Source organism: Trachemys scripta, chromosome 9, assembly GCF_013100865.1.
Source record: "Trachemys scripta elegans isolate TJP31775 chromosome 9, CAS_Tse_1.0, whole genome shotgun sequence".
In the NCBI taxonomy this organism is placed as follows: domain Eukaryota; kingdom Metazoa; phylum Chordata; order Testudines; family Emydidae; genus Trachemys; species Trachemys scripta.
Window position 1 is genome coordinate 71,957,211 of NC_048306.1, and position 23,005 is coordinate 71,980,215.

Sequence of the window (23,005 nt, forward strand, 5' to 3'; positions counted from 1 at the left end):
GCACTTGCTCATTGGAGGCTTTTTAGAATTTGGTAGCGAAATTATCTGAAGATTCCATCCACACTGAGATTATTCCAGCTCTGGCCATGCAGGAACTGAGTAGGACTTTCCCTGCTCCTCATAGCTGGTGGTAGCAAATGTGCTGCTAGATATTAGAACTGAGTGAAATCTCTCTTCTTTGTGCTCAGTGCTCCCCCTGTTAGTGCACAGGCAGCATGGAGGAAATTTTGACCCAATTAGTAGTTTGTTTCAGATACTTTTGTTTCTTGATGTGACTCAAAGTAATTTAAATAATTGGAAAAATTAAATATTTGAAGTTTGCTACTGATTCTGAAATGAGATGTTCAGTTAGTCCATAAATCTGGGTCTACAGAAGTTGGAGTGTTTTTTGCAATTTTTTTAATTAGTTGACGTTGTTAATCCATCTGTCTGAAAAATCAAACTGATTCTGACTTCAGTAAACCAGTGCACACAGTATTTTTATCTAGCATGTTTTATTTGTTTCTATAAGGTTGTATGACTCTCACAAGCCCTCTACTGTTTGGAGTTAAATCACATTCTTTAGTAAATTATTTTAGTAATCTTTCAGTCAATAGGAAGAACATGTTACTGGAAAAATTCTATCCTGTCCCCAACAGATCATGTTAGCTATTTTCAGCAATGTTCTTTTAAACAAAAAAATCATTTCAGTTCACTAATGCCCAGACACTTGTTAAAATATGTTGCTAGTAGTACTAAATCAGGTGCCAAACTACTGAAGCCCTTCAGTGAATTGACCTTCTCTATATCAACATGTACTCATATTTAATCTACCCTATAAATTAGTATCCTTTTGACTGCAGCATTACCAGGAGGATTCTCTTAAAGCTGCCCATTATGAAAATTCTAAATTTATTAACTTCATTTTTATATCCATTTCAGCATCAGTCTGTGTCCTCATGTGACATAGATATTCTTCTAGTTTCACCTAGTGAACTTTGTTATAGTTTTCTTAACTTTAATATAGCTTTTCTTTTTGTTTGCTGGCTTTTTTTTTTTGTGTGTTTTTTTTTTTTGTTTTTTTTGAGAAATTTTAGGAGTATCTGTATTCAGATCCCCATCCTGATACATTAGGGCTATTCCATTATTGTATATCCTGTCACCCAGCTTCAAGACTTGCCCATCATGTGACATCAGCTAAATGCATTAAAGATGGGCACTCCAGCTATATCATCTACTTGGAACAGGGACACATTAATAGAGCATTTAAATGCCACTAATTTCCCAAGAATACCCTCAAGAATAGAGGTGAGGTTGAAGTTATGCTTTCTTGAGAGATCTATGCAACTCCCACCTCCCATCCCCAAGAAGCCCAGAAAAGATCAACCATATTCCATCTCAGCACTGGTTAGTTGCAGTTCCGCCTCCCCTCATGAGCAGCCTCCTCCCACAGACTATTCAGCAACTGTCGGCCTCTTTGGGGAAGGATGAAGGAGCACCACTCCAGTCAGGAGTTTGTTCTCTGACCTTGAGTAAATGACGTAGGTTTCTTACACTAATACCTGAAGTTTGGAGCCTCTGCCTGGTGCCATGGCACCATAGAGTATTATGCCACTGATGGCTTCTATGTCCTATAAAGACCACACTGCGCTCTGGCACCAACCTTGCACAGATACCCTTGGTGACTACCATCTTGCCTACAGTACCAAGTAGTGCCTCCTCAGTGCTGACCCTTGCTCTGGTCCTGGATGTTTCGCATCAGAGATCCTGGCACTGAAGCCTTTCCTGGTACCAGCCAACCTATCTGTCAGACTGTTATTGGAGTCTTCTCTCCTGGAGCATTTGAGATATATTATGTAAAAGCAACCATCTACCTCAGCACCACTTCATCTGGTACTGTACAGGGCCCATATCCTGGACATGTCTGCTCCCCTTGTCAGAAGGAAAGTCACTCCTTGTCATCCTCACCAGAATGCACTAAGGGCTCCCCTCCCTCCTGATGCCAGTCTCCACAATGTGTGGCCCAATGAGAGTTCAACAAGGATTGCAGAGAAGACAGCGGAGAACATAAATGACCAGAAGATTTCAAGGAGTGTCCTTTGTGGTACCTTCCTATGTGCCAACATCCCAGTTTGCCTACCAATGTTGGCTATGCTGGTCTGCCTAGGGTATGAATTCCTACTCCAGAAGACCCACAGCCTCTGTTGCTCATCCAAGATCTACTTTAGTGAGGAAGTAATTATAGCCTCCTCCAACCATCCAACTTGATCAACCCCAATTCATGAAAGATGAGTACATTAGGGAGGGAAATCAACACCCTTCAGATCAGGTATCTCTGGCCCTTCAAGGGTTTCTTCTTGATCTCCTAATGAAGTGGTTCATCCACTCTCTAGTCTCTCAGGATGAGTTCAAAACCTTCCAGGACTTCTTGTAAAGGACCCTAGAGACCCTCAGCATTCCTCCTGAGGTTATATAGGAGAAACAACACCTATTATTGGATGTTCTCTACACAGCAACACGAGGCAGAATAGCAAGGTGTTCTGGCATACTCCTGGCTCCATCCCACCCACTTTAGAGAGCAGTATATCAGATGCCTGGTAGGCAACTCTTACTATCTGCTTTTCAGTCTCTCAGTGGTCCCCTGGATTTTCACCAAGGTTCTAGCTATAGTAGCTGTCCATCTGTGAAGGATGGGAATGCAAGCATACTTCTTACAGGATGATTGATTGGTTTGGAGATAATCACCCACAGCAAGTTACCAAGTCAATTCACACCATCTTTTGGCTTCCTTGGGTCTCAAGGTCAACAGGGACAATCTATTCTGACCCTGACTCAGTCCATAGTTTTATTGGCTTTCTGTTGGAAAGAGCTTAACTGCCTCAACATGCTTACAAACAATGGTGGACGACCTCAATCAGTTCTGCAAGTGCACTAGAATGCTAGTGAAGACGTGTCTCAAGCTCATGGGCCCTTGGCAGTGTTCTCCTGCATCACACAGCTTGCCAGACTTCAACTCTGGCCACTGAAAGGCTGGTTGAACTCAGTTTATCTACCCAAGAGACACAGCATGGACCATCTGCTCATTGTCCCTATTGATGTTCTCTCTTTAAGCTGGTGGGTAAATCAGTCCAAGTGTGAGTTCTGTTCTGTTTCTTGTCCCATCAACACATGGGTCATGGATGCTTCTGCCCAAGAATGGGGAGTTCATCTCAATCATTTCAAGATTCAAGGATGATGGTTACCAAAGAAGGCCCTGCAGCACATAAACATACCGACGCTCGGGGGCATATGGTCAGCGTGCAAGGCTGTCCTAATTCCCCTGGGAATTAGGGCCTCACTGTTCAAGTGTTCATTGACAACACCACCATGATCCACTACAGAAACAAGGAATGAGATCATCCCTGCTCTGTGAAAAGACTATGTATATTTGAGAATGGTACATACTTCATAACACTGTCAGTGGCTCTCCACCTGTCCAGCTTTCAGAACATCCTGGCAGCTCACCTCAGCAGGACATGCTGCAGTACCATCAATGGTCCCTCAGTGATTTGATTCTTTGTGGTGGTCTTTCTGAAATGGGGACTGCTATCCCTGGACCTATTCACTACATATGAGAACAAGTGTGCATCTGCTCCGGAAAAGGTGTGATCCCATGCTCGCTGATGGATCCCATGGTCCCTGAGGCTCTTTTTATGCCTTCCCACCAATCCCCAGGATCCCCAGAGTTCTCAGGAAACTCAAACAAGTCTCTCAGGCTGTGTTATCCTGCTAGCCCTAACATGGGCCAGACAGCTCTGTTTTTTTCTGAACTAGCAAGTGTCTCTGACCTCTGATAACCTCATGTCTTCTTCCCAATCTGTGTTCCCAGAATCAGGGCCAAATGCTGTATCCAAACCTGGCCTTGCTCCATCTGATGTTCTGGATGCTGGGTGGATAACCCCTCTGGAGAGAGACTGCTTATCTGAGATTCAAGAGATCCTCCTGCAAAGCAAGAAGCTTTCAGCCTGGCTCATTTGTACAGCACAGTGGAAAAGATGCTCTGTGTGGGTAACCCAGTGATAGCTTTTGCCATTGTCTACTTTGATCCCAAATATTTTGGACTATCTGCTCTCCCTGAAATGGTCCTGCCTTTCTGTCAGCTCTATTAGAGTGGTGACCATTTCCACACCCACCAGTGCAAAGTTACACTTTTTGCTCACCTTATAGTATCTAAACTTCGTAAAGGTCTTCTCCCTTCCCGTCCCCCAATAAAGGGGCATCCTGCTTCCTGGGACCTCAGTCTGGTTTTAAGTGGCGTGATGGGACCTCCATATGAACCCGTGACAATCTGCTCTCCACATCTATCCAAGAAGGTGATATTCTTGGTAGCCATAACTTAGCTGGAAGAGTCAGTGAAATAAAGGCCCTTAAGACAGGTCCTCCATATACTGTCTTCCATAAGGACAAGGTCACCCTTAGGCTAATCCCAAATTTTTGCCTAGGTGATCTCAGACTTTCACCTTAATCAATTCATACATCTCCTGGTTTTCTTTCCAAAACCCACTCTATCACAGCCGAAATGAAATTTACACACTTTGGACACAGTGATAGCTTTATCTTTTTTATTTGGATAGAACCAAGCTATTGAGAACATCCCCTCGGCTGTGTGGGTTTTACAGAAAGAGAGGACAGTACAGTCCTCTACACTGAGATTATCCAAGTGGGTCTGAGACTGCATCAGGACTTGCTGTTAGATGATGAACAAGACTCCTCCAGCTCACATCAGCGCATGTTGCACTACGGTGCATGTAGTCTCCGCAGCTTCCCTCACCAATGTTCTGGTCTGAGATATGCAGAACAGCTATCTGGAGTTTGATCTACTTGTTTATCCTCTACTACTCCCTGGTCCAGTCTTTCAGATCAGATGCCAACTTTGGTAGAATTGTCCTGCAATCACTAGTCAGGTAGAACTCCTTTCTGTCCTCCTGGTCAGAGAACTGCTTGATACTCACCAAGAATGGACTTTCTGTGCACAGTAATCGAAGAAAACAGAATGGTTACTGATGCTACAGTTAATATAGTTATTCAAGATGTGTTGTCCATGCAGATTCTATCTCATAATTGGAGAGCCCTACCATCTGGGGTTCTTGTTTGCAAAGGAATTGAGGGGCAGTTGCGGCTGCCTCACTCCTTATGCCCTTGGCTGTGATGGCCAGAAGGCCTGGCCCCAACAGATACTACTTTTCAGAAATAATCTGGTCTTGTGCACGTGGGGGCTCATGTACACCAAGAGTGGAATCTGTGTGGAAAACTCAACTGGAAGAACACAGTTTACCCAGTTTCCAGTACTAGAGGCCTGACCTGGCATGATTGTCAGTGAATTTCAGCTCTCACTGAAGCATTGGAAGTTGTGGATGCTGTTCAGCATTTTGTAGGCTCAGATTGATAATTGTTAGATGGCAAGAAATAGACAACCTTGTTCGTACCTCCTTACTACTCTATTTGAGCTTTTGTTTTTAAGCATTATAAAGTTAAGAGTTGTGTGTAAGGTATGTATATATACCTGTATAACTGAATAGTAAACATCAGGTGTAGCTCTGAAGCAATCCCTTATTTCTGTGTCATACTCATTTAAAGGAAATATTAGGGACTCTATGTACTCAAGTACAACTCGCTTTGAAAGCAGAGCTTTAGGATTGGGTCTTACCTGTTGAAGCATGTTACCAGAAAGTCAAATTCCATATTTTAGACAGTGTGTATACTATGGAGTGATGCAAATGTGATAAATAATTGAATGTAATGCGGTAAGCTGTCTGAAATAAAAGTACTTTGTGCTCTCCAACTGCCCAACTTTGATTCTGTGACTCATGAGCATGTAAATGCCATTTCTGTTTTTCTGGTTGTAGGGACCCCCTGCAGTGATAACTCGTCTAGTATTTACTGTACCCAACATGGTCTTTCACAAACCTGCTGTGGCTGTTGATCCTGACTCAGCTGCTGCTATTCCACTGCAAACTCTTAATTGAAAATATAATAGAAGAAAATATATTTATTAGCCAACACTTTTTTTTAATATGAAAAAGCAATACCAAATTCCCTACAACTGTTCTGTCAAATGTTCTTGTGAGAAGGAACCAATTTAAACAACTTAAAACTTCTGAAGCCCTTGTCTGCAATGGGATTTTTAGCTACTGGGGTAGCTGCATCTGTGCAAACTGAGCTATTTACAGGTAGTTGTACCCTGGCTTCAAAATGGAGTAAGCCACACCATATGAATTACGTTGCACTTGTGTATATTGTCTATGCTAGGGGTTTACCAGTGAAGCTACACTAAAGCCTCAAAATCCAGTAAAAATGCTCCAATTATTACTCTCTCAAATGCTCCTTTACTCTCCCTGAAAAAAATCACAGCTTCACTTTAGGCTTTTCTCCAGTTTATAAAAGTTCTAAACTGAGCAGTGTTTCTAGGCTTAGATCAGAATTCTCTATCTCCATACAAGAGATAGCAACCATATTGGTTTGCTTCTAGAAGCTATGGGATTTAGTCAAATTTCATGGAATACTAGAGTCATGATCATTAATTAACCACAGCCATGGCGACATTGACACCAAAGTATGCATTCTCTCTCCACCATCTCTACAAGACCTTCATGGTTCCCTAATGACTTGTGATGTAGGACTAAAGTAGGAAGAAAGAAAAATTGAGTGTTGGTGTGAGGCAAATTTAAGCAGATGTAGACAGCCCACTACAAGGAATTCTTAAGGTGTTTTTTCTGTTCTGGCTCTGGAAAAAATAAATCAGACTTCACCACCACCATAGCAGCTGCTAAATTGAACTCCACTGTACCATTGTGGCTTTTGAATTGCCTTAACATAGAATGTCACCACTCAACTTCAGAATGAAGAAAAGAATGTTTATTGCTTTGAGAAAATAGCTTGCATCCATGATGACCTCCTGGGATACCAAGAACTGAACAGTGGTCATAAGAAGCCTGGTACCGTGATACTTTCCTTCTCTGCATATGGCCCCTTCTCTCACACACTGAGGGCCTCAAACCCCTGTCGGAAAACTTAGCCTACATTTGCAACTCGGACATGAGTCTGAGTTGCAAATGTAGGCTTTCTGGCTGGTGAAAGAGTGAAGAGCACCAGTGCTATGTACTGTCTGAGGTTGTCAGCAACTCTTTGGGAAAAGAGAAAACTTCCATAATCAAACCAATTCTTCAGTAACCACCGCTCAATCCAACTCTAGCTACTGTTACTATCTAACCTCTCACTCTTGCGTGAGCTACTTGAGACACCATTGCGTCCAGTTCTGCTCAGATACTGTCAACATTCTGGGTTTCTGTAACCAGGCTTCATGTCAAAATACAGAACAATGATCATGCTGATGTCACTCCTAGGCTAGACAGCAGGCTTAGGGCCAGATAAGCAGCGGGGGGTAGGCACTTAGTGGCTATCCTCCCTTCTTAGTCTTCCTTCCCTTCCCCTGAGGCATGCTAAGTTAAAGCAGACAGAGGTCTGTCCAGGCACTTGAGCAGGGTTCCTATCTAACAAATCACAGGGAGTTTGCCAAGGGAGAAGCTCCTTTATGGAAGGAGTGCTACCTCAGCTTCTCAGGCAAGTTTTGCTGAAAGTTTCCTTCCTCTCCTGGCTTCCTTTCACTACGTGCTAGGACCTATCATCAACAGGAGACAAGGACAGGGAGTAGTCCTTTTTCCTCTGGAAGGTTTTGACATCTAAGGCAGCACAGATGTAGAGGCAAGAGAGCGCACTTAGAGGGAGCCAGGATGAGGGGTGGCTAAGAGCTGGATGCCTGGAATCAAGGAGACAGAGACAACAGGAGGCAGTGTCGGAGAACAGGAGCAGTAGATCAGTGCAGAGGGCTGCTTCATTCTCTGTTGTGAAAAACAAATGTGATAGGGGAGAAGCCCAGTGATGTGTTTTGAATATGGTGTAGCCTGAAGCCCAGTGGGGAATTTTAAGTTTATCACTTTTAAGATTGCTGTTAGATATGCCCTAAAAAATGTTAGAATAATGGGGAACGCTCCAGGAAAAAGTGATTTATAAATTTTGAACTTTGAAATGAAGATGCTCCACCTGTGGTATCCAAGCTCAGTTGAAAGGCCCACTTACTGCCTTCAAGGCTATAAATTGTGGCCCTCAAACTGTCTTAAAAATAAATTGTGTTAAATTATGAATGAAAATGCATTCCCAGCTGTATGCCCTGCAATTTTTAACAGATGTGTTAGAGAAGATTCAATCACTCTGGGGAAGAGGTAGAGAAAGAGGCTGCCTCTTACTACTTCCACTACTGTCCCAGGATTAGCTCTGGGGTGAATGGGCAACAAGTTCTATGGGCCCACGGTGCCTGGGCACCAGGAATATTCCTGGCCCGGGGCCCGGCTCCATCAATATTTGAGGCCCAGTCTCTCCCTGAGCCCTGCCTTCTGCCCTCAGGTGCTCCCCCCATGTGTCCCCCGGGCGATTTTAAAATGGCCCGGGGCCCCCACCCACCACTGGCAGTGCAGCAGAGCCTGCTCTGCCTGCTCGCTCCATATGGCTGCCAGCCCCTCCCTGTGGCCCCTGGGTGGGGTGGGTCTGTGTCCCACACCAAGAACCCCTGTGGCTAATAGGAAGCTGCGGGGGGCAGAGCTTGGGGGTAGCAGTGTGTGGAGGCACCTTGGCTCACCTTGCCTAGGAGCCCCAGATAAGTGCTGTACACACACCCCCGGAGCCTGCACCCCTCACCCCCTCCTATGCCCCTGCCCCAGCCCAGAGCCTGCACCTAGCACCCAAACTCCCTCCTAGAGCCTGCACCCCAGACCCTCTCCCCCACCCAAACTCCCTCCCAGAGCCCAACCTCTCACCCCTTCTGCACCCAAACACTCTCCCAGAGCCTGCACCTCTGTCCCAGCCCAGGGCCTGCACCCCAGACCTCCTCCCCGCACTCAAACTCCCTTCCAGAGCCTTAGGCAGGCAGGGGGAGAGTTTGGGGGGGCAGGTTCTGGGCACCACCAAAATTTCTACAAACCTGCCACCCCTGCTGGGAAGAGCAGGGAGCACTCTGAGTAGTTTCTATCCCTTCCTTACTGCACTTGCTCATCAGTTCCCCTGCTGGCCACTTGTGAGAGGAGAACAACTACAGCAGCCAAAAGGAATGCAGGATAGGAACTCATCTGTCTCTTCTTGAGCATAGGGGAGGGTCTAGCAAAGATGCCCACTTCAGGAGAAGCGAAAGAGAAGCACCTACAACTCTGATTTTCTGTCTCAGCCCAGATGCAAATTACAGTAACCTGGGGCCTGCTCTAAGTTTTGCCACTTGCCAATGGTCTCCAATGGACCCTACACCAGATGAGACTAGCCAGAGCAGGATGTGCTACAGACTCTGTCCCTAAGAAGCCCCTAGGGAAAGGACTGCTAGAGGAAGGCATGGGAACTAGCTGTCCCTACTGGGCCTGGGGAATCCCTGCCATGAGAAGTGTGGGGGATTTCTGCTCACTCACTGCCTGAGTATTGCAAAGGGAACAGAGCATAGCAGATATCCCAACCTATTGATTTTGCCCCCCTCCCTTTTTTTTAAATAATACTTGGGGCCTCAAGCTGAAAACCCATCTCGAAAGAGTGAAAAGTACCTTAAACATTAAAGCTGGTGCTGGTTGAAGTGGGCCATGTTTTTGTATTTTAGGGAACTGCCATATTTAAAGAATTTACTTCTCGCTTAAAGTAGAAAACTCAACATAGCCTTAACTAGAGAGCTGCTATGGTGCATTCATAATATGTATACAGAGAAAGAGCGAGAGGGAGTGTAAAGACCCAGTATTGTAAACCAGGTCAAAAATTACATAACATGTCATTGCTTGAATTCCCTCTAGGCTAACTTTATATATTAAAAACTCAGCAGAGCAACTGGCAGATGCAGTTTGACAAACAGAAATGCAATCATAGCTAAAATATAGCAAGAGCTCTCTGAAATCTCTCTTGGATCTGACCCCTTTTAGAAATCATAAAATATATGCTCAATTGCTGTTTTCTTTTCTTCCTTTAACCACTAAGCCAGAATCCTCTTCCCTGTCTGTCAGAGGTTCGATGTTGTTGTTCTATGAATGGAACTTAGAAACAACCTCTTTAATTGATTCTGGATTGCAGGAGAGGTATTCTTTATTTTTGAATCTAATGCATTATTCATTGTCCGTTCAAAAATGTATAGCAAGTTAAAATGTGTAAGCCATGTAAAATTAAATATAAAAATAAATAACCGATACTCTATTGACTATAATGGGGGTGAGAAGGCAGTCATGAGAGCAGAGAGAGCTTAGTATGAGCCTCAGATCCACAAATGAACAGCCTCCTGCAGTTTAATGCAAGTCTAATGTGCTGCATAGGACACACTCACTTCCCCACACCCCCAGTTGGAGCGCTGTGCTTTAGAGTTTCTAATTCCATCCTACCTGAGTTTATGAGCAATGTCTCATCTCTTTTTGTATCAGTTTTGAATTTTTTCCATCCTCTCTTTGATTTACAAAAGGAATTCAATGCTAGAACGATTCAATATTAAAATCTACAGTATTAATCAGTGAAGCAAAAAAATCATTCTCTGGGGCTTGTCTAGAAGCGAACTGACCTGCCATGCACTAACTAGACATGTGGACCCTACTACTGAGCACTAAAAGTTTGGTAGTGTGCTTTGATCTACCTCCCGTTTCGAAGAGCTTTTAGTTTGAAGTGGCAGACACCTCACAGGCAGTTAGTGTATGAAAAGTTCATGCATTGTAGATTTATATTCCAGTTTACCATGCACTAACTGTCTGTATAGGCAAGTTCTAAAATAGATGCTGATTCAATCTCTAGTCATATTCTTTCTGTTAATACGCTCCTGGGTGTCCCCTTGCCCTGCATATCCATCTAAGGACAGGAAGTTTAAGTACTAAGCATCAAGAAGTTGTATTTTTCTTGATATAGCTGTGAGGGCTATGCTATCTAGCCCTTCCTTTTAATAATTTTCCTTGTTATTGAACATGCTCTGCAAGAGATTTTGCTACCAGTGCCCCAGTCTGACCCTGTAAAAATTGTTTTCTGAAGCACCAATGGTTTACTGGTACAGTGCTTTTAGGGGGTACCCGGTAATGAACATGGGTAAACACATGAAGGGAAAACACGAAGGGAAAATATCATAAACCATAGGATATTTGCTCTGCTTCAGTGCCTAGATCTCTTGTAATGTGTATCCTATATTCTCTTCCAAAAATGCTATTATCCCTGGATGATTTCACATAAAGGCTAATGCACAAAGTAATTCTAGTGAGGTAGGGGAGTTGATTTAGGTGCTATTTTGGTTCACTGGTTTGATGTGGAACATTTCAGCCGAACTTCATTGTCTAAATGCATTAATAGTTCAACCATTGCAATAACAGGATTGGCACTCTTGGGAAATAAAATAGACCTGAACTGCCCTGATAATATAAGGTTGATTAGTATTAAGATAAACAACTTACTGAAAGACAAATGTCTTAACTTTCCAGCTTTACAAGTTACTCTGTAACTCTGTAACCATTATTGCAGGCAGATATGAAATTAGTGGCACAAGAGGGTAAAATCTGAACATCCATCTCCATTCTAGTAGTGTCCATGGATCCCAGGTTGAAAATCACTGTACTAGTGGATGTCCCTTACTTGCCTTGGTAAACTCTGGAAACCACATCTACCCTTCCTTTTCCTGGGACAGGGGGTTGCTTCAGAGATTCTTCTAAGGGCCTGTCTTCCCTGGAGTCAGTGTTAGTATAAGTTAGTCAACTCCAGCATTAGCCTCCACTGAGAGCAGTCACCCTGCAAAAATAACACTGGAGCTGCACAGAGTGTTTGCATGAGCAGCATAGAGTGATTTTACTAGCAGCACAGAGTAGCTGTATCCCCAGCAGCACTGGAGATTTGACCCATACCCCCCGACAGGCCAGCTAGTTGGAGTTTAAAGATGGGTGTCTGCACTGGCGCTGGAGGAGACATACCCGTGTTAGCTCCTCACGTGCTAAAAAGGGCTAGCCCCCCTTCCTCCTCCAGGAGGTATCTATGATCTTGGACAGGATCGTACTTGGGGAGGCTCGTAACTCCCTCCACTCTTGCACTGCTGGCTGCATTGCTATTTTTAGCAGTGCAGTGAAGACATGCCCCAAGAGGAGACGCCAAGAGACGCCGTCTCCCAATACAACAAGCCCAGGTGCTTCCCAATGGGGGAGACAGCCAGGCCCGTGGGGATTCTTTTCAGCTCCCACCTCAGATTTACCCCTGGTACTGGCCTATGATCCCCTTCGCCACCCTTTTCTCCAGGATGGCATGTTCCAAGGCGGCAGTGGGGTAGTAGCAGTGTCCTGTGTAGCAGGGGCCCGGCTGCTCTCTGTTGAGCGGCAGCGCTCAGAGCCACATTTTCAGCAGCAGCTTCCTGCCAGTGGGGGCGCTGCAGTGGGGCTCCTCTAGGGTGACCAGACAGCAAGTGTGAAAAATCGGGACGGGTGGGGGGGGTAACAGAAGCCAATATAAAAAAAGCCCCAAATATCAGGACTGTCCCTATAAAATCGGGACATCTGGTCACCCTAGGCTCCTCTGCAGCCTGCTGGGCTCTTGCTCTGTGCCCTGCTGCAGCTCCCCCTCCCCACCTCAACACAGGGAACCCGCCAGGCAGGTACGAGGGCAGTGTGTGGGAGAGGGGCTGAGGGGCCCGGTGGCAGAGCCAGGCCGGTACAGGGCAGCTGTGGGGTGCCCCTGTGCGGGAGAGGGGCTCTTAGGCAGGGGAGTGGAGAGGTCTGCAGCAGGCAGAGGGAAGCGGGAAGTGGTGGATCCTGGGCGAGGATGGGGATAGTGCCGGTGCACTTGAGGAGAGCCATTTGAGTGTGAGTTTCTGAGGGCCTTGGGGGAGGGATTTTGAAGGATCAAGGAGGGGCCATGCGGGGGCAAGGAAGGAGTCTGGTCAGGTGACTTTTGGGAAGGAATAACTGGGTCTCTCAGGGAAAGGAGGAGGAGAGATTGAGGGGTTATGGGGAGACTGTATTGAGGGGAGGGGGAATAAGGGGAAAGGAAACACTGCTGGAGGGGTGTGTGGTAGCATCCCTGAACAGTTAATGCCTTGAAGGAGGGTTGCAGTTACAAAGAGGTTGGGAAACTGTCTCAAGGAACGCTGCGGGAAGCAATGCAGGTGGCACTTACTTCCCTATCTGCCACTACAGAGCCAGTGCCATGGTGTTGCCTAATGTTTTGGCAGTCAGATGAGGTACAAAGCAAGGTGTGGGGGAGGGCGTTAGCCCAGTGTCCTGGCCAAATTCCACCATTACACTCTGCCTAACTAAAATTTCCACCTTTCAATTGGATGCTTTACCTCCTGTTCTCTTAAACAGCTGCTGTGTTCCACTGCATTTCACTGTTGGTTTGACCTAGCTCAGTGGGGTATTTTGAAGCTTAACTCATGTTTGTACTGTGCTTTTCGGTTGTGGATTTGAGGTTATTGGCATTATGAATAAAACAATACAAACCCAAGCCCTAGGCCTCCCATTCCCACCCTCCCTTCCCCCGGTTGCTTTTGTTGCTGACAGCGCACTACTTAAGCTGCAAATAATAATTCCCACAATCAAAGGGGTTAAATGCAATTTTCATTACCAAATTCCACACCTGATTTCACTAAGCAAGTGTACTCTTGTCAAAGTGCTGTTCACATGCCATTGTATGCAGCTCTAAACTTGTGTTGTAGTATCATTGTAGTTTCTACTTTTGGATGACTTCTGTAAAGCTCAGGCTTATAGGCTGCAAAATTGTGGAAAACATGCAAAGAATAGTTAAAACTTGAGTGATTGTTAAAGTGGGGGAAAAAAAGGAAACTGGTTGGGGAAATATGGCAGGTTAAATACTGTAGGACTTCAGTAACTATTGGAGGGAGGGGAAAACCACCATCCTCTCACCACCTTTCAGAATAAAACCTGGCATATATTACTGTAAATGTAGATTGGCAGAAAATAGTGTTTACCCCTATGCATATCCCTTTACTGTGTGTTCTATGCTGTATTTGCACCCGTGCTTCTTTATCTCATTTCTTACGGCTTTCCTTTTGTCAGTGCTCTAGGGTTTTTTGTTCATATGTTGTCTTGCTGAGTCTACATGGTGCTTTCGCTATGTGTAGATGAAGAACTAATAGTGTGAAATTGAGGTGGGTTGGGCTCGCTATGTGGCCTTGTGGCTTGTTGCGGGACAGCAGTGTGGCATGGAGACTGGGATTCTCTGTGCATATGTGCTCAGACTTATGTCACTTTCAGTAGCTCAGTTGCTTCTTAAGATGGCCAGCATCTGCAGAGGCTTTACAGAAGCATTGACAAAAATAAATAAATAAATACCAGATAGATTCTCACCAGAAGATTCTCACAGAGGGACATATCCCCTAGAAAAGTGGCTATGGTCATCGTAGTCCTAGGAGCAATAGGGTTAGCGTGTATTCTGCCTCCTGCTAAGACTTCTGTGATCATAAACCTTGCTTTCTGGAAACAGTATTCTGAATTCTCACTAATGGGGCTAGCTTGATTCACTCCGGAAAGCCTGAGGCCAAAACTGTACCTGCAAGTTGGGGCATTTTCCCCCTGTCATTATGGTTTAAGTACAAACTTGAAACATTTTTTACTCTTAAATGTGCCAGGATGTACACACCCTTACTGTAGCTAATTCTCAGTAATCATCGTTATCTTCCTTATGCCATAGGTTGTTATGGTATATAAATGTTGTAACTTGCCTCTTCCTGTGGTATTGTATATCATTTTGATAGCATGTGGTATTTACTAACGTGAGTAGTGGTATGTATTATTTTAGCAATGATGTTTTAATTATTATGATAGATTAATTGCTACCTAATATCTGCGTATCATATTTTGCTGCATGCCCTGGCCTTTCAAAACTTAAAGGTGGCACCTACCCCTTGCTCCCATGGCTAATGAAGCCTGGACAGTAGTAAGGAGCAGTTCAACTATAGGCTGAGCAAGTGCAGAATGGTGGTAGAATGTGCCTTTGGACGTTTAAAAGCTCGCTGGCGCTGTTTGCTGACTCAACTGTTTGCGATTAGAGGAGCACAACAAGGCGCGTTGCGCATCACAGAGGCTTTGAAAACCAGTTTCATGACTGGCCACGCTTTGGTGTAACAGTTGTGTGTGTTTCTCCTTGATGCAAACCCACCCCCTTTGTTGACTTTAATTCCCTGTAAGCCAACCCTGTAAGCCATGTCACCCCTCCCTCCGTGAGAGCAACGGCAGACAATCGTTTCGCGCCTTTTTTTCTGCGCAGACACCATACCACAGCAAGCGTGCAGCCCGCTCAGCTCAGCCGCGGCAGTTATGAGCACTGTAAACACCACACGCATTATTCTGCAGTATATGCAGCACCAGAAACTTCAAAAGCAGGCGACGGCAGCGCAGTGATGAGAGTGATGAGGACATGGACACAGTTTCTCTCAAAGCACGGGCCCTGGCAATTTGGACATCATGGTGGTAATGGGGCAGGTTCATGCCGTGGAACACCGATTCTGGGCCCGGGAACCAAGCACAGACTGGTGGGACCACATAATGGTGCAGGTCTGGGATGATTCCCAGTGGCTGCAAAACTTTCGCATGCGTAAGGGCACTTTCATGGAACTTTGTGACTTCCTTTCCCTTGCCCTGAAGCGCAAGAATACCAAGATGAGAGCAGCCCTCACAGTTCACAAGCCAGTGAAGATAACCCTCTGGAAGCTTGCAACGCCAGACAGCTACCAGTCAGCCGGGAATCAATTTGGAGTGGGCAAATCTACTGTGGGGGCTGCTGAGATCCAAGTAGCCAACATGATCACTGACCTGCTGCTATCAAGGGTAGTGACTCTGGGAAATGTGCAGGTCATAGTGGATGGCATTGCTGTAATGGGATTCCCTAACTGTGGTTAGGCGATAGAACGCATATCCCTATCTTGGAACCGGAGCACCAAGGCAGCCAGTACATAAACTGCAAGGGGTACTTTTCAATGGTGCTGCAAGCACTGGTGGATCACAAGGGACGTTTCACCAACATCAACATGGGATGGCCAGGAAAGATACATGATGCTCGCATCTTTAGGAACTCTGGTCTGTGTGAACGGCTGCAGCAAGGGACTTACTTTCCAGACCAGAAAATAATCATTGGGGATGTTGAAATGCCTATAGTTATCGTTGAGGACCAGCCTACCCCTTAATGCCATGGCTCATGAAGCCATACACAGGCACCCTGGACAGTAGTCAGGAGACGTTCAACTATAGGCTAAGCAAGTGCAGAATGATGGTAGAATGTGCATTTGAACATTTAAAAGCACGCTGGCTCAGTTTACTGACTCGGTTAGATCTCAGCAAAACCAATATTCCCATTGTTATTACTGCTTGCTGTGTACTCCACAATATCTGTGAGAGTGAGGGGGAGATGTTTATGGTGGAGGGAGAGGTTGAGGCAAATTGCCTGGCCGCTGATTACGTGCAGCCAGAAACCAGGGCGGTTAGAGGAGCACAGCAGGGCGCGCTGCACATCAGAGAAGCTTTAAAAACCAGTTTCATGACTGGCCAGGCTGAAAGTTCTGTTTGTTTCTCCTTGATGAAAACCCACCCCCTTGGTTCACTCTATTTCCCTGTAAGCCAACTGCCCTCCCCTCCACCCTTTGATCACCGCTTGCAGAGGCAATAAAGTCATTGTTTCAAATTCATGCATTCTTTATTAATTCATCACACAAATGGGGGGATAACTGCCAAGGTAGCCCGGGAGGAGGGAAGCACCGGGTGGGATGGTGGAGGAGGGGAGGCGGGAAGGACAAGGCTACACTGCACTTCAAAACTTATTGAATGCCAGCTTTCTGTTGCTTGAGCAGTCCTCTGGGGTGGAGTGGTTGGGTGCCCAGAGGGCCCCCTCCGAGCGCGTTCTTGGGCGTCTGGGTGAGGAGACTATGGAACTTGGGGAGGAGGGCGGTTGGTTACACAGGGGCTGCAGCGGTGGTCTGTGCTCTTGCTGCCTTTCCTGCACCTCAGCCATACGCCAGAGCATATCAGTTTGATCCTCCAGTAGCCTCAGCATTGCTTCCTGCCTCCTCTCATCACGCTGACACCACCTATCATCTTGATCCTACCACCTCTCCTCTTGCTCCCACCACCTGTCCTCTCGTGAGTCCCTCCTGTCCTTGCGTTCATTTTGTGCGTTCCTGCACTCTGACATTGTCTGCCTCCACGCATTCTGCTTTGGTCTTTCAGTGTGGGAGGACTGCATGAGCTCAGAGAACATTTCATCGAGAGTGCATTTTTTTCACCTTCTAATCTTAGCCAGTCTCTGGGACGGAGATGATAGGGAGAGGGTTGAAACATTTGCAGCTGCAGGAGGAAAAAAAGGGAGAGTAGTATTTAAAAAGACAGATTTTAGAGAACAATGGGTAGACTTTTTCACGGTGAACCAAGCTGTTAACATTACATAGCATGTGTGCTTTCTTTACAAGGTCACATTTTGCCTCTTATATTGAGGGCCTGCCAGTTTGGTGTGAGAGATCACACACGCAGGGCCGGCGGGCAACAGAATTCGGCTTGCAGGCAGACATGGTAAGCCACAGTCTTTTGGCTTCTTTAACCTTCATAATGTGGGAATGGTTTCAAATAGCAGCGCCCTCATTTCTCATACCAAGCACCCGTTGGGTTGTCCATTTAAAATGGGTTGGCCATTTAAAAGGAGGGGCTGCGGATTTTCGGGTTAACGTCCAGCACAAACCCAACTGAAGCGCCCCCTCCCACACACACACACACACACACACACAATTCTCTGGGATGATCGCTTCACCCCTCTCCCCACCGCGTGGCTAACAGCGGGGATGATTTCTGTTCAGCCACAGGCAAACAGCCCAGCAGGAATGGCCACCTCTGAATGTCCCCTTTATAAAATTCCCCTATTTCAACCAGGTGACCATGAATGATATCACTCTCCTGAGGATAACACACAGAGATAAAGAGGATTTCCGCTCCATCCCCATACACGTTAACAGACTTTTCCAGTAGCTGTACTGGCCGCGAATGCATCCCAAATCTTCAGGGCAAATTAATCATTAAACATGCTTGCTTTTAAACCATGTATTATATTTTACAAAGGTACACTCACCAGAGGTCCCTTCTCCACCTTCAAGGGCCTGGGAGCCCGCCTTGGGTGGTTTGGGAGGGTACTGGCTCCAGGGCGATGAACAGTTCCTGGCTGTCGGGGAAAAGGGTTTCTCCACTTGCTTGCTATGCACTATCTTCAACCTCCTCCTCATCATCATCTTTCTTGTCCCCAAAATCAGCATCCCTGTTGCGTGAGAATCCATTGACCGAGTCCACGCACAGGGGTGGGGTAGTTGTAGGGGCACCCCCTAGAATGGCATGCAGCTCATCATAGAAGCGGCATGTCTGGGGCTCTGACCTTGAGCGGCCATTTGCCTCTCTGGTTCTTTGGTAGGCTTATCTGAGCTCCTTAAGTTTCACGTGGTACTGCTGCAGGTCCCTGTTATTAGCCTCTGTCCTTCATGCCCTTGGCAATTTTTTTCAAATATTCCGGCATTTCGTCTTTTGGAACGGAGTTCTGATAGCACAGATTCCTCTCCCCATATAGCGATCAGATCCAGTACCTCCCGTTCAGTCCATGCTGGATCTCTTTTGTAATTCTGGGACTGCATGGTCCCCTGTGCTGATCAGCTCGCCACGCTGGCCAAACAGGAAATTAAATTCAAAGGTTCATGGGGCTTTTCCTGTCTTTTCCTGGCCAGTGCATCTGAGTTGAGAGTGCTGTCCAGAGCTGTCACTATGGAGCACTCTGGGATAGCTCCCGGAGGCCAATACCATCGAATTGCTCCACACTACCCCAAATTTGACCCAGCAAGGTTGATTTCAGCACTAATTCCCTCCTTGGGGAGGAGTACAGAAATCGATTTTAAGAGCCTTTTAAGTCGACAAAAATGGCTTCGTCGTGTGGACAGGTGCAGGGTTAAATCGATCTAACGCTGCTAAATTCAACCTAAACTTGTAGTGTAGACCAGGGCTAAGGCTGTGTCTACACTGCCATTTTCAGTGCTAAAACTTTAGTCGTTCAGGGATGTGAAAACACCCCTGAGTGACAAAAGTTTTAGCACTGAAAAGCACCAGTATAGTCAGTCCAGCAATAAAGCTACCACCCCTTGTTCAGGATGGTTATATTTTGTATCGCCGGGAGACCTCTTCCCCCCAGCAATAAAACGTGACTACACTGCTCAAGTCACAGCGCTAGCGCTGCCGCAGCCATGCTGTAACGTGAGCAGTGTAGACATACCCTAAGAATGACCTGTAAACATTTGGGAAAAATCTGCCTTGACAAGGTTTTAGTTTTTTCTTTTGGATTTTGTAATCTGAGTACAGCAGAATATTCAGGAGGTGATGAAACTATTTTTGAAAAGAAAATAAAGTACGCATGCAAATACTCACTGGCAGGGGAGCTGTGGTTGGGGATGCAATAGTAGGTGAGTAATAGGGAGATGATGGGGGTTGGGTCTGCAGTGAGGGATGGCGTATTATGGGGAGAAGACTAAGGGCATGGCTACATTTGCGAGTTAGAGCGCATTAAAGCAACCCCATGCACTCTAACTCTCGACGTGACCACACTGGCAAGGTACGTAGAGCGCTCTGACTCCACAACTAGAGCACTCCTGGTACTACACCTCCACGAGTGGAATAACTTTTGATGCAGTGCTGCGGCGCCAGTGTGGACACCCTGGTCTGTTAATATGCTCTGATCGGCCTCCAGAAGTGTCCCACAATGCCTGTTCTAGCCACTCTGTTCATCACTTTGAACTCTACTGCCCTGTCCTCAGGTGACCAACTGTCAGACCCGCCCTTTAAATTCTCTGGGAATTTTGAAAATCCCCTTCCTGTTTGCTCAACCAGCAGTGGAGTGCTCTCAGCAAATCTTTCTGAGAAGGAGGAAGACACCCCGGCATCCCTAGATGCATGCAGCCAGGAGCTGCTTTCAAGCCAGGAGAAAGGTAGCCAGTCGCGGCGGCCAGTGCTTGGGGAAGGACAAACACCAGAGGAGGTGCCCAGCAAGCGGCTTTTATTTTGGGAAGGAAGTTATTCGGTGTGAGCTCGTGGGGCGAGGAGGGTTAGGGCTGCATGCATGCCTAGATGCGGAATAGGGCGTTGATGTGCTCTCTCAAATCACAGTAATCGGACTCCGTGATCTCTTCAAAGGTCTCATCCAGGAGTAGAGCAATGGGCTTGTGCAGGTTTCTTGGGAGATCCACTGTGGTCCTTGTCCCAGTCAGGCTAACGTGTCTGTGCCACTGTGCTGTGAGGGGCGGGGGGACCAAGCTGCATATGGGCCAGGGCGGAAGCTGCATTGTAGTAGAAGACCCTCCCTTGCTTCTTAGGTCACACTCAGCAGCGAGATATCTTCCAGGATGAACTCCTGTGGAAAATGTGGGGACAGTGTTCAGTATAGGGGCCCCCTGCAGCTATTGGCTCTCCCCAAGGCACAGAAACCCAGAGGACAGTACGGTCGTGAAACAATCAGTCCCCCTTGACCCTGTGCTTACTCACCATTTTGGGGCTCCCATGGGTTATGTCCACTCACTTTGGGACGGGCAAATTATGCTATTGTGTAGACTGTGCTTGCCCTTTAGTACGGGGGAATCATTGCTCTGTCTGGTGTGAACAATGCTGCCTCTGTTAAGTGTTGCATTTTGCCTTTACAGATGCAACCTTGAGATCTCAGCCATCTGTGTTATCACCAGCCGAAAGACTCCAAAGAATTAGGAAGAGGCCACATAGAAGCAAAGAAGACATGCTGCATGAAGGAATGCAGCAGTCCCTTAACGAGAATCTAAAAGCGCAGGAGCGGAGGGAGAGTGAAAGGAGCATCCGCCAGCAGAATGAGAAGCGCTGGCACAAAAGAGCGGTGCTCCAGCAGCAAAGCATGGATTGGCTGATAAACATCATGGAGCGCCAAGCGGACTCAATCCAGGCACTCGTAGCCATGCAGGTGGAGCACTACCGCACCTGCCTCGTCCCTCCCCCACCCCCAGCCCTTGTCCCAAAACTCTTTCCCGTGTGCCCCCATGTCACCTCCAACCCACTTTCCCCAACATCTGGGTTCTTATCACCACCAGCTGCCTCCAACACCTGTATCTTCACCACCCAACCCTGAAAACTACGACCCTTACCCACTGCACTCAACCCCCATCACCATGCATTATAGCCATCCTGAAGTGTAACACTCACTGCACAGCACTCCAGACAGGAAGGCTGAGTATGATAACAGGACATACGCAAATCTGTGATTGTATCGTTCCCCACCTACCCCCTTGCCCTTTCGGTTTCCCAAGCAGTTGTGTTTCTTTTCAATAAATGGATTTTTTGGCTCTGAAAGCATTCTTTATTATTGCATAGTGTAAAAGATACCTTAGCCCAGGAAAGCCACAGGCACTGCCAGTCAGCATAGCAAACACAGATTCCTACTAACATTGGAACCACTGCACTTCACTCCCGTTCAGAGCACCAAACATTACTGGTGACTTTCAGCCTCAAATTGCTTCCTCAAGGCATCCTTGCAACCCTGCGCTGGGCCCCTCTAATAGCCCTGCTCTCTGGCTGTTCAAATTCAGCCTCCAGGTGTTGAACCTCCAAGTTCCATGCCTGAGTGCATCTTTCACCCTTCCCTTCACAAATGTTATGGTACAGCACACGGATATAACCGTGGGGATGTGGTCATCGGCCAAGTCCAGCTTCCCATACAGAGAGCGCCAGCGGCCCTTTAAATGGACAAAAGCACACTCCACAGTCATTCTGTACCAGCTCAGCCTGTTGTTGAACTGCTCCTTGCTGCTGTCAGGGCTCCCTGTGTAGGGTTTCATGAGCCATGGCATTAAAGGATATGTGGGGTCTCCAAGGATCACAATGGGCATTTCGACTTCCCTTACAGTGATCTTCTGGTCTGGGGAAAAAAGTCCCGGCTTGCAACTTCCTGAACAGGCCAGTGTTCCGAAAGATGCGTGAGTCATGCACCTTTCCGGGCCAGCCTGGAGAACCATAGATAAATACTCCTTCCAATTAACATACTTGGAGGCTAGGTGGGCTGGTGCCAGATTTGGAATATGTGTCCCATCTATCGCCCCTCAGCAGTTAGGAAAACCCATTTGTGCAAAGCCAGCCACAATGTCATGCACATTACCCAGAGTCACTGTCTGAGCAGGATGTGATTAATAGCCCTGCAAACTTGCATCAACACGATTCCAATAGTCGACTTTCCCACTCCAACCTGGTTAGCGACCGATCGGTAGCTGTCTGGAGTTGCCAGCTTCCAGATTGTAATAGCCACCCGCTTCTCCACCGTCAGGGCAGCTCTCAATCTCATGTCCTTGCGCTGCAGGCTGGGGGCGAGCTCATCGCACAGTCCCATGAAAGTGGCTTTTCTCATCCGAAAGTTCTGCAGCCACTGCTCGTCATCCCAGACTTGCATGACAATGTGATCCCACCACTCAATGCTTGTTTCCTGAGCCCCAAAGTGGTGTTCCATGGTGGTGAGCGTGTCCGTGAATGCCACAAGCAATCTCGTGTCGTATGCGTTACTCGAGTCAATATCATCGTCTGAGTCCTCACTGTCAGTTTGGAGCTTAAAGAGTAGCTCGACTGCCAAATGTGACATGCTGGCAAGACTCGTCAGCATATTCCTCAGCAGTTTGGGCTCCATTCCCGCAGACCGAAAGGGAAGACAACGCGTGCAGTACAAAAACTATTGAAAGATGGCGCCAAATGTGGACGGAAGCACATGGATTGCTGGGATGCAAGCCGATGCATCACGGGACATTTGGACACGACCCAGAATGCCCTGCACCTCCCGCCCCCTTCCCACAAGCCACAGTGCCAGAATGAGAAGAGGTGCTCTGTGGGATAGCTGCCCATAATGCACCGCTTCCAATGCCTCTGCAAGTGCCGCAAATGTGGCCATGCTAGTGCACTTGCAACTGTCAGTGTGGACAGACTGCAGTGCTTTCCCTACT